Source organism: Panthera leo, chromosome C2 (assembly GCF_018350215.1).
Source record: "Panthera leo isolate Ple1 chromosome C2, P.leo_Ple1_pat1.1, whole genome shotgun sequence".
Taxonomy (NCBI): domain Eukaryota; kingdom Metazoa; phylum Chordata; class Mammalia; order Carnivora; family Felidae; genus Panthera; species Panthera leo.
Window position 1 is genome coordinate 88,521,260 of NC_056687.1, and position 12,195 is coordinate 88,533,454.

General features: G+C 36.6%; 1 long non-coding RNA gene across 2 annotated transcripts; it reads right to left on the reverse strand.

Moving 5' to 3' along the window:
* Positions 1–2,613: 2,613 nt before the first annotated feature.
* Positions 2,614–11,880, reverse strand: LOC122198500. Of its 2 annotated transcripts, none has more exons than XR_006193019.1 (5): positions 11,642–11,880; positions 5,568–5,675; positions 4,619–4,752; positions 3,764–4,047; positions 2,614–2,756 (listed from the first exon to the last, which is right to left on the reverse strand). It is a non-coding gene; the product is annotated as an uncharacterized LOC122198500 (long non-coding RNA). The 2 variants fall into 2 exon arrangements; XR_006193018.1 differs by lacking the exon at positions 11,642–11,880 and adding an exon at positions 6,613–6,715.
* Positions 11,881–12,195: the final 315 nt, after the last annotated feature.

The following is a 12,195-nucleotide window of genomic DNA, read 5'->3' on the forward strand; positions in this document are numbered from 1 at the left end:
TGTTGCCTGAATGAAAAAAGATGGCACAATCTTCAGCACTTCTTACCCACCAGGACTGATCTTCAGGAGAAATGCAGTACTTGACAACATTTAGGGGATGGAAGAAGGTAGATCATTAAACATAATGTGCCATCATCAACTCTAGCCAATCCTACAATATTTATGAATTCCTATCATCTTGACTCCAGGCCATAATATCCTATTTCTAATGCCTAGCTCTGCCATAACCTTAATAAATGTAAGACAGAGAAAGATATGGAGCCCTACCACAGACAATGGCTTCACAGCAGGAGGCTTTGCAGACCCCACTATTTCAAGCATTTGTTTTGTTTTCTGTTTGCCACCTCACAGTATTCTCAGCCATGGGCAATATACCAGAGTAAGATCCAAGATGGGTGAGAGCTGACCTTTCTTTGCCAAAACAGAAGAAAGGTGATTGTTAAAGATGGAGTGAGAAAGGAAAACCAGAACATTTTCACACAGATCAGTTTGGAGAAAGATATGTAAAAGTAGGGAAGGGAGAGGGGGGAGGTCTGGGGCTTGATTCCATTGAAACTGTCTGTGCCTCTGAACCCCCGGAAAGCTTTTGTCTCCCCTAGGAGCACATGTACTTCAGTTTGAAGGTCATGATATAACCTGTATTGGAGAGTATTGAGGTTTTTTTGTGCTATGTTACAATTTAATACAAATTAGCAGATTGCAATATCATTCATGATCTCACAGTTTCTGTGGGTCAGAAGTCTGGGAAGGGCTTCACTAGGTCCTCTCCCCAGGGTCTCACAGATTGCAATTGAGGCAGCAGCCAGAGGTGCAGCTCAATTGAGTCTCAGGATCCTTCTCCAAGCTCCCTGGGCAGCTACAGAATTTATTTCCCTGCAGTTGTAGAGCTCATGATGGTGTGCTTCTTCAGGGTCAGCAGGAAAGTTTCTGTACTGCTTTGAGTTTTTGACTACTGGACCTTCTTCAAAGGGCTCTCTGATTAGGTCAGACCCACCCAGCATAAGCTCCCTTTTGACTTTTAACTCAAAGTGAACTAATTAGGGACCTTAATTACAGCTGCAAAAATCCCTTCATCTTTTTCATATGACCTAATGACCTAATATAACCTATTCACAGGATACAACCTATAATATTTACAGACTCCATCCATGCTAAAGGGAAAGGATAAAATAGAACATGAACCCAGGGAGCAGGAATTTTGGTGGTCATCTTAGAATTCTGCCTACCACACAGAACCAAACAGAACTTTCTAAATATCAAAATTTGCTGACAATCTCTAATGTTATTCATTTACAAATAAGTTCTATACATATTCTTTTTAACTAAATGCCCTTTTTCTATCTGACCCTGCTTTCAAGTTTACTTCAAATGCTTTCTTATTTCCAAAGTTTTTGATCTGTATTTCCCCTATGTAGTCATGTTATTTTATTCGTATTTATTATTCATATTATTATTCCTATTATTAGTTATTTTATTTGTATTTATTTTATAAATATTTTATTCCCTTCATAGATAAGTATCCTTGAATCAGGTGTGATATATCTTTACATCATCCATAGGATCAATGCAGTGCCTTGAAATAGAAGGCACTGAATTATTTGATTAACGATTAAATGCATAAATTAAAATTTGCCAATGTCTAAACTTGAGGATGTTTCCAGCTCTGACTTCTCAGACTTCCTCTAGTCTTACATTCAGTTATGTCTGCCACTAGGTTGTAAATGTGTAAAGAACAGGGTCAATGTCTTTTCTGTCTTCCCTAATACATTTCATCATAAACTGTAGCTCTAATTCTTACATGCATTTACATGTGTTTAAAATCAAGTGCCCTTATCTCATTGATATAGACTGACTAAGAGTAATCAAGCATGTGCCTACTGTGGTTTATGGTAATACGTTTTTTCATTATTTCCATTTATTTTGAGGTGGGGAAAATCAGTACTGTTCAAGTTTCTGAGGAAAAGGTTAGAGATGTTTGGCATTCCTGATGTCCAATGGTTAGCAGTTATTCTCCTACTGCCAGATTCTCAAGGAAAATTTGCATAGAAGACCTACTACCGCAAAATATCAGTCTTCCTGTGGCTGTGGCCACAAACTCTCCTGTGGAACCCCCAGCTCTGGTGAGATGGACCAAATCACTTGCAAGCTACAGCGAAAATATTTGGCCTTCAGTCTAAAACCGAAAGAAAACCAAAATCAAATGAAAAACCACCAACAAAAAAAACACAGCCCTTTGTTAGATTTATGACAGATTCGTATCCTAATCTTGACCCTTATGATCTTGCCTCTCACATGGCCAGAGGGAATCCCAGGGGGCAAAAAAGCTTCAAAGGAAAGTATCTTTCTCTTGGGCTAGGAGCAATATTCAGCTAACGCATGCACTACTGAGCTTCCTATTCCAGAAAGTTCCCCCAATTTTCGAACCCATCAGTCATACAAAAGAGGAAGCCAACCACCAGAGCAAGTCATTCCAATAGGGAGAACTCCTAGGAGAGCAGGTCTTGCAGATATACACATTTTGAAACTCTGCAGGGGAGGGGGAGAAAACCACTTTCCTGAATTTAAAGATTAATACTATACTTGAACTTGTTCTATAACAGTCCTTGCCTTGTTTGGGAGACATCTCTGGGAGACTCCTGCCTGTCTAGTGATCAAATATGATGATAAATCTTTCTTTCTCCTTTATGGATCATGTTTCATTAGATGCTTACTGCTTTTGGTGATTGGCTCCCTTCATTTCTTCTTTTCCTAACCACCTGTCGGATATACATGAAAAGAATAAATAAGCTTGATGTTTAAAAAAACAAACAAAATCTAAACTAAAACCCTTTAAGCTAAATAGACCACTCTCTGCAACAGAGGAAGTTGCATAACTGCATAACAAGGAAAACTCCTGGAGGAGTGGGGGGGGGGGGGAAGCATATATGCAGGATCTAATTGCCAGAGTCTAATTAGTTTTTGACTAGTGCTATAAAACTTAGAGAGAAGCAAAGATAAATATTTCAGCTAATTTCCCCATGTACTGTGAATAAAAGAATGGAAATGATTCTCAAAATTGAATGTTATGAAGTCATTTGCAAAGTATATTAAGTCAGTTCTTCTATGTAATGAAGTGTCCTTTACAGTTTAAGAGACTTTTCAAGCGCTGACATTTCTCTCACAAAGAACATGGCTCTCCTGGCTTCATTATGACTTCTTGAAACAATCTGAACTTTAGACCTTTTCATCTGCCAGCTGAGGACATATCTACACACTAACTAGTGTTTAATAGCTGTGTAGGGCACCAAGGCTCAAAGTTATTCCAACTGTCATGTCCTAAATCTTTGGTTGGGCGACAAAATGTTGAAATCCTGCTTGATAACACCTAATTTCTACACCCCCCCCCAACCCCCGCATTCACTGAGAGAGTTGCACATTGTGCTGAATTTTATTCTTTTTTTAAAAATTGGATGATGTGGTAGAAGGTCATTGAGAAATGAATGTCATTACAAAACAATTCAAGGCATCCCTTCTTTTCCTTTGATCAGTTTTGATTCCCTTCACTGGAGACCCAATAACTCCCCCAAAAGTGGTCTCCCGTGCATGATTACCTTGAGGCAATCTAGATGATGCTACATTAGGGAGGTAAGAAAGAGCAAATATCAAACCAGAAATTACTATGTATAAGTTTGCAAACGAGTCCATAATGCTCCCTTTGCCACCTTCACTTAGAGGGGAAACGTGTTGATTTTATTTTGAGTTATAGAGATTCTATTGCTCCTACCTTTAGCTTGGTGGCTGATAAGTGTATCCAACGTATGATTTCATTTTATAAAACAGTTGCTTCTTAATAGATCTTTATAGCTCTCATATTCATTTGTAGGGTTTAGCCCTATGTTTGTACTGCAAAAGAACATATTTTCTTTTCTAACTCAAAAGACATCCATTGTGTATTTTATTCTGGAATGATATGTTTGCTTTATAATGAAAGTTTCCTTTCATTATGTATTTATGCATTTATAATTTGTTGACACCATCTTTTTCCAATGCACAATTCACTGTTTCTATCTGTAGAAGAAAACATAAGACAAAAGAAACTGCTGCTTGCTGCAAGTTCCTTGAGGGTAGAGAAACTAATTCCTAGCACAGTCTCTGGGAAATAGCAAAAATTCTTTGTTCAATTAGTGAATGAATTTGTGAAATAGCAATATCTACAAGAATATATGTGAACACATACAAAATTTTTACAAAGTGAATTCACTATACTTAGGAATTAACTACGTAGATTAACGATAGTAATTAACTCAAGTTTTGGCCTTTATATATTTGGAAGTTGCAGATGCAATTTAGAGGTAACCAAAGGCTATTTTTCATAAATCTATGAAGGAAATAGAGAAAAGAAAATATGACATAGTTTCCAATAATGGAAATAGATAAAATCCTGGCATCTACCTCCTAATATATTTATAATTTCATGTCTATGGCTGCTGTAGACAAGCATAAAAATTGTCATCAATTCTAAGATAATTAAATGGAAACACTGCATGTTAACATTATTCATTCATTCATGCAACAATATCTGTTGTTCACATTACATTAAATTGATTAAACTCTATTAAAACAAATTATATTAAACTACCTTCAATCTTGAGTGTCTATGATGCCAGAGTTCCATAATTTTTACCTCCCAAAATAGGTTCTATCATTAAACAATGAACTTCTAAAGGTCTAGGAACATATTTTATTTATCTCAGTATTCTCTTCACCCTGCACCTGAATTTTTATGGAATGAAAAACAGTGAAAGGTCTATCAATTTCTGAGAACAAAAAATACACCAGGCTTCCTATATAAACATAAAATTAGAAAATTTATTTAACAATTTATAAGTATGAAATCCACATATAATTTACTAGGCTATCTAAGGAAGCATGAGGATTATGACTTACATTTAATTGCTTGGGGAAACCACTCACCAGAATACAGTTTGTGGGTCAGTGCTGGCATAGGAGCTGAGAGTCTCTGGCATTCTTATGATTTCATTCCCTTGACTTCTTTGGGCCTCTATTTCCTTAAATGGAGAATGAATGAACCAGATCCGTAGTTGTTAATATTTTTAATTCACATTAGCCTTTGTTCAAACACAAATCTTGGTTGACACTTAGGCAAAATGAGATGATAGTATTGAAATGGAGAGGCTAGCACCGCCCTCATTTACCCATCTGTCTTTCCTCTGCCTAACTTCCTGTGTTAGCTTCTCAGGGGGGTGAATCCTCAAGAAACTCTCATGCAACAAATACTAATCTATATTACTGACTCACTAAAATCCATTTTAGTCCTAAAATTGTGATTTTAGGCTTTGGTACTCATGTTAACCTAGGTTATATCTCTATGAATATGAAAAAGAATATAGCCAATTACACAATGTGGCTACTATCTATACTGTTGTTTTCTAAACCGAACTCATTTTGATCATTATGAGTGAAATAATGAAGGAGTATACAACAATAGAGAAAAGTGACAAAACCTAGATCTCTTTTTTTAATTCTAGTGATCTTAGTGACCTAGTAATGACCAAGTACGTTCTCACCTTTTCCTTTTAAAGAGTAGCTGAAATTCGCCAAGCCAGGCTACCATTCTGGGATTGTTTGTTGTAATCAGAAGTGGAGTCTAAAGTCCTCACCAAGAGAATAAAAGCCTGAGAAACAAATAATCTTTAGAAATAATAAATAATAAATAAAGTAACTAAGATAAAATAAAATATAAATAATTAAATAATACAATAAAGGCTTAGAAAGAAACAAGTAAAAACTGTGCAATAGTGCCAAGGTCCTAGGTGGCGAGAGAGAGGGTCAGAAAGATCATTTAACTTTGTGAGACCAGAGGTTGGAATCTAAGAGTAAATTATCAAGTCAAATTTCATGGTCATAGAGACAAGAGTGAATGAAAAGAAATCACAAGTAAAGAATCAGAGGTTTCTGAGTTATTCCAAAGTCAAGATCCAGCATTTGTAAGTTATAAGCAGGCTGTGCATGTGAATAAGTCTAGCTTTAAGAACCAGGAATGGAGGGAACAGTTTGATTTTTTTTTTCCCTGTGGCTAAAATGATTATCAAGGGATTCTAAATGCTTTAATTTTCCCCTTTTCCTATTACCCTGATAATTAAGAATTAGTGCTAATTAAATATGCCAGTTTATAGTTCAGCAAAAACAAAGACAAAGACATCCATTATTTAAACAGGGCTTACCTGTGGAGAAGGGAACCATAAAAGATGGCTTAATTTTTCTATCAAGGGTCTTTGAAAGTAAAAATACACATAGTTCTCTCAAAGTTCTGTCTCTAGGACTTAGAATAGCTCAATATTGACCCTAGGTTATGAAATTTCAAATCTCAATCTACCCTGAACTTTTGCACTAGATTCAAACCTAACCTTTCCCTGTTTGCTAATAACTACTTGATAAAGTGCACATAGGGCTTCACCACCCCCAAACACCCCTTTTCCTCACAGAAATTTAACCAGCTCTGTCAAAATCGCATATTTTATTCTCGATCACATATTTCCCCCTTCAAGTTAAAATCATGTACTAGAGATTCAAAAGAAATAAAAGTAGATTACACAAAGTAAAGCTCAATACCCCAGAAGGTGAATGTTAAGGGTTGATGTTTCAGCAGCCCAGGTAACTCCTTTCATGATAGACATGTGCCTTTGCAAAAACCTTTAGTCTCTTTAAGTCCTGATTTTCCTGCTTGAAAGATGGAAAATAAAAATTAAAGTAGTAAAATCTCAGTTTCAATTAGTGGAGATTTATGGCCTACTTTGGTATCAGGCTAGCCTGGTAACTGCCTCTCTCCAATTCTCTCTAGGCACACACCCACACATAGTTAGTCCATGACGGTGTCCAAATGCAGACACCTATAGATAACCACTAGAGTTATTCCTTCCAAAAATAAGGCCAGTGTCAATTGCAGAGAAAAAATGAGTAGGCTGATATAGCTATCAATCAACTGAACAATAGATAATTTTTTTTTTACTTCATAAATCACAGCACTCTTGCATACCTAGAAGAAGGTGGGAAAATACCTTTTGCTCTCTCCCTAGATCAGAGGATTGTTATCAGTGATTCTCAACCCTTGCCACACATTAAAAGGCCCTGGAAATGGCCTGAAGTAGGTAGAATTCTAAAGATACCACCCACCCCTCTTCAATATTCCCAGGCCCTGGTTATCTGATCAAACACTAATCTAAGTGTGGCTGTGAAAGTTTCTGTAGATGGAATTAAGGCTAACACTAGTCAACTAATTTTAAAATAGGAAGATGATCCAGTGTGACCTAGGTGTGCCAGTGAAATTGCATGGGCCCTAGAAGCAGATAAGGAAGGCAGAAGAATCAGAGATAACACTGCAGAAAGAAAAGCAGGCGAGATGGGGCAGAAGCAGAGATCACAGAGATCCCAAGCACTGGAAGAACTCAAACCCCATGGCTACTCACTTTGAAGTCAAAGAAGCCAGGAGTCAAGGGATGCAGGAGGTCCCTACAAGTTGGGTATGATCCCCAGCCACAGCCAGCAAAGAAACAGGGACCCCGTTCCTCCATGGCAAAGAAACATGGACCCCAGTTCCTCCATGGCAAAGAAACAGGGATCCCAGTTCCTCTGTGGCAAAGAAAGGAATTCTGCCAACAACCTGAATGAACTCAGAAGCTCTGTCCCCTACAGCCTCCAGAAAGGAACACAACCCTGCCTGTAACTTCATATGGGCCTTGAGAACATGAAGTGGAGTAACCAGGTGAGCTCATTAGACCTCTGATCTACAGAACTATAAAATAATAAATGAATGTTGTTGTAAGCCAGTAAGTTTGCAGTAATCTGTTACAGCAGCAATATAATACTGGTACATGGCTTCACTCTAAAAACACTTAGTATCTGGGGGGTAAGACTAGATACCAATATTTTTCAAGTTTCTAAATCAGTGCTAATCAAACTTTAATGTGCACGGGAATCTAAGGCATCTTGTAAAATTGCAGATTCTGATTAGTAGGTCTGGGTGAGACCTGAGTTCAAAGAAATCCCCGGTGAATGCTAATGCTCCTGGTCAGGAGACTACCTTGGGAGAAGGAAGGCCCTGGATGATTCTAAATTCACTGGTCTTCCCAATACTTTGTGGCTGTCACATTTAGAAGTGTTCAGAGTACTATTATGTCAGTACCCAAACTGTTCTATATAATGTCAAGACTGCAGTTTGGTGACATAGACGTGGTTATACAGAAAGTGAAGGCAGAGGGGGCAGAATACACTCTGATGGGTTTGGACCCAACAAGGAGACCACAGCAGGTAGGAGTTTTGAAAACTGAACTTTGGCAGGGTGAAAGTGGAGATTTTAGTTTCAGTCCTTACCTTGTTCAAAACACCACAGAACGAGGCAGTGGGGATAATGGAAGATCTCACCCTTATAGGGCAGCAATTGATGACAATCTAAGTTCTGTTGATAATCAGCTGAAGACCTGAGAAATGGATTCAATCGGCAGGCGACTTACAAATATGAAGCGCCAACAGGAAATCCAGATAAGTGGTTTTAGCCAACTGTGGGTTTGAGTAGATGTTTCCTCATTTTAGGAGGGGGAAAAAAAGGTGGTGGGGGTATGACAAAACACTAACAAAAGGAAAAAGGAAGCATCACAAAAATTGAGTAAAAGAACATGTCTCTGAAGATAATCTACTACAGGAACCTGGAGAAAATTTTAGAATAATATTTCACAATCTCCCTGAGATTCAAGTAGACATGACATCTATTTAAAAAAGAAGAAGAAGAAGAAATAAGGGGGAAATATGAAATAAAAGACCATAGAGTGACTTCTGAGGGCAATAATAACTGGAAAGGAGCATGAAGGTTATTTCTGGAGCTGGTGATGTTATTTCTGAACCTTGAACTTGGAGCTGGTTACACAGTTGTTTGTACATAGTAAAAATCCATCAAGGTGTATTTTTTGATACATTTACTGTTCTATACATATATTTTAGTGCAATAACAGAATTTAAAGGGACATTTAAATGAATCAGCAGGGAAGAAAGGCAATAGAATACATGAAAGAAGGCTCAGGGTGGGAATAAAGAACCAAATCCAATAACAGCAAAAATCAAACCTGGAAATGAAATACTGAATAGCAAAACTGACATTCAGAAAGCTAATAAGTTGTGTAAAGTAACTAATTGTGCACAGCTCTCAGAATGTAAAAGCAAATTAAAAGTTTATACAAATTTTTAGAGGAAAGATGACATTCATAATGGAGAATAAAGATGCAGCTGAGAATCATAGGTTTCCCCAGGGGGCAAAAATATTGAAAAATTGAGGCATAAGTAGAAATAACAGTCTGGAGTTGAAAATACATTTGCTTTTACTGTTTTAAGAAAGCTACCTTAGCTTCAGGTCAGGCAGAATTTATGAAAAGATCAAACAAAATACATCTAAGAACAAAAAATTAAATATAATCATAAAATTTAAAATCACAAAAGCATTTAAAAGAAAAAATGTAATCCTATGAGGACAGAAATGCTTGTCTACTTTATTCCCCACCATGTCAAAATAAAAGCCTGGGGACAAGATAAAAGCCTGACCCCATACTAGTTGCTCAATAAAGCTTTGTTGAATAAATGGATAGAAAAATAAAAATACATTTCAAAACTGTTTATCATTAAAAAGGAAGAAAACTTTGCATTTATCTTCAGCAAAATAAATGTAGAAGAACATAAAATTATGTGTACTCACATTCGAGAGAGAAAACATCTTTTGGCAAAGAATTTCATATGAAGCTAAGTTTTTCTTCATTGATGAAGGCAAAAGAGACACATTCAAATATAGAAAGACTCAGAAATAGATCACTTACCAACCTTTGTTGAAAGAAAAATCCTTTGATGGTGTGTATTCCAACTTATTAAAAGATGACCAACATAAACATCTAAGAGTATGAGTATGTTTAAAAAGATAGTGATGAGCACTCAAACATGTTAAAGACAGAACTAAGTCTAATTAAAGCTTTAATATATAATGATACATATCAAGGGATCGCTTACAATAAAAGATAGTTAATGTAAGACTCATGGTTTACCAATAATTACCTGAGTTCAGTTGTATAATACACATGAAAAAATGAAACAAGGGAATCATGGTAGAGAAATGAGAGAGAGTAAGAAGAAATTAAAGTGGAATAAACTCCCCATTTTAATTATATAATATTTTAATCTACCATTTTATCCTTGAGTTTGATTATTATAAAAATATAGAATATTTGTGGGATGCCTGGGTGCCTCAGTTGTTCAAGCATCTGACTCTTGATTTCAGCTCAGGTCATGATCTCACAATTCATGAGATTGAGCCCCACAATGGGCTCTGCACTGACATCACGGAGCCGGCTTAGGATTCTCTTTCTCCCTCTCTCTCTGCCCCTCCCCTGCTCATGCTGACTCTCTCTATCTCTCGCTCTCTCTCTCTCAAAATAATTAAACTTTAAAAAACATATATGGAATATTTGTAATACCCAGAGGTGACTTCTATCAGAATTACAAAACATAGAGCTCATATTCAAAATCACAGTAGAAAGTAAAAGCAAACAATGTTCATATATAAATAGTTCATATATAAAAAGAAAACAATAAAGGAAATTGACAACATTTAAACAAAATAGTAATTGTGAGTAGGTAGAGCCACCCCCAAAAGACAGAACTCTTCATCGTGGGCAAAAGTAGAAGCAAAATATCTGCCTCTTAACAAAACAACGTATAAGAGTTAATGTGACAAAAAGCGAAGAAAGGATATTTATCGACAAAACACAGACAAGAAGAAAATGGAGGGAGATACTAATTTACAAAACATACAATTCAAGGCAAAAAGTATCCTTAAATTTGAAAACAGTTATTGATAAAAAGAAATAATCATTAATACTTTAAAAGTAGATAAAATAGCTACCTTTATAATTTAGAAACTGAAGAACATGTTGACAAGAAACAATTGTACCACATATTAAGTTAAAAATAAAGTAAAACAAAGTGCAGTTAACTTTGTATACCACAAATGAAACTCTGGCCCAATTTTATGGCTCATGAAAAATTTTTGATTCTTTGTTACCTGGTTACCATTTCTGGTTGATGGATTGCCTGGAAACATGTTATTACCGTCACACTATCCTTTGGACACTCTATTACCTAGAACCTTCTCCAATGAATATTAATTTGAAGTAAGGCTAATTTGTTAGCCCCTTTGAATCACTGGACACTCATTCTAATTCTTGTCTACCATTTAAAACTCTGTAGCTTTCCTTGGACAAGGGTCAGCCATATCTTTCCTTCCCTAGTGGCCTGTACATTGAAACTCCAGTTGTCTCAAGCCTGAGTATGCCTCTATTCTGATCAAGATACAAGAGGCTGGAGTTGTAGATTTCTCAAAGCAGGTTTTGAAAGATAGGAACAGCCAGCACAAAGATGAGTGGAAAGAGGTGCAATGGTCCCAGAGAGTATGATTAAGAATTGCCAAAGATAAAGTTACTCATAACAATAAACTTAACTTTACATCAAATAAACCACAACCTCTGCCCTCAAGGAACTTCCAGACAGAGGGCAAAAATACTTAATCTTATCACTTCAAGTTTATGAAGTATTATGTGCATGATCTCACCTTTCATAATAGTCCTGTCAAGTAGGTCAAAAGCTATTGCTTTTTTTCTTATAGACGAGGAAAACTGAGGCTCATGATGGCTGACTTATGACCACATAACGAAGGCAGAGCCAGGAACTGGATCCACGTTCCTGGATTTAAGTCTTCTAAATCCAAATGCAGTACCCTTTTGATTCTTTTGGGGAAAAAAAAAAATCTTTTTCCTCTATCATGTTAGGTTTTCAGTGATGACTCTGTGGATTAGACTGACAAAAGACAGATTGATAAAAGAAAAACAAACAAGTTTACTAACATGTGCATCTCACATATGCATGGGGGCACTTAGTGAGAAGTAGCTTATATGGGTGTTTAGAACATGGGCTTATATGGCATCTTAACAAAGCAACACATTTTCAGGGAAGTGGGAAGACCAAGAAAAAGGACTTAGAGCTTCCAGGGGTGGCAAATTGTGGCAGAATAAATAGACTGGAAAACTAATGGCAGATAAAGGCTACTTTTAGTAAGGTTCATTATGTAGATTCCTCTGGGCTAATAAGGACCTCAGAGTTGTCTTC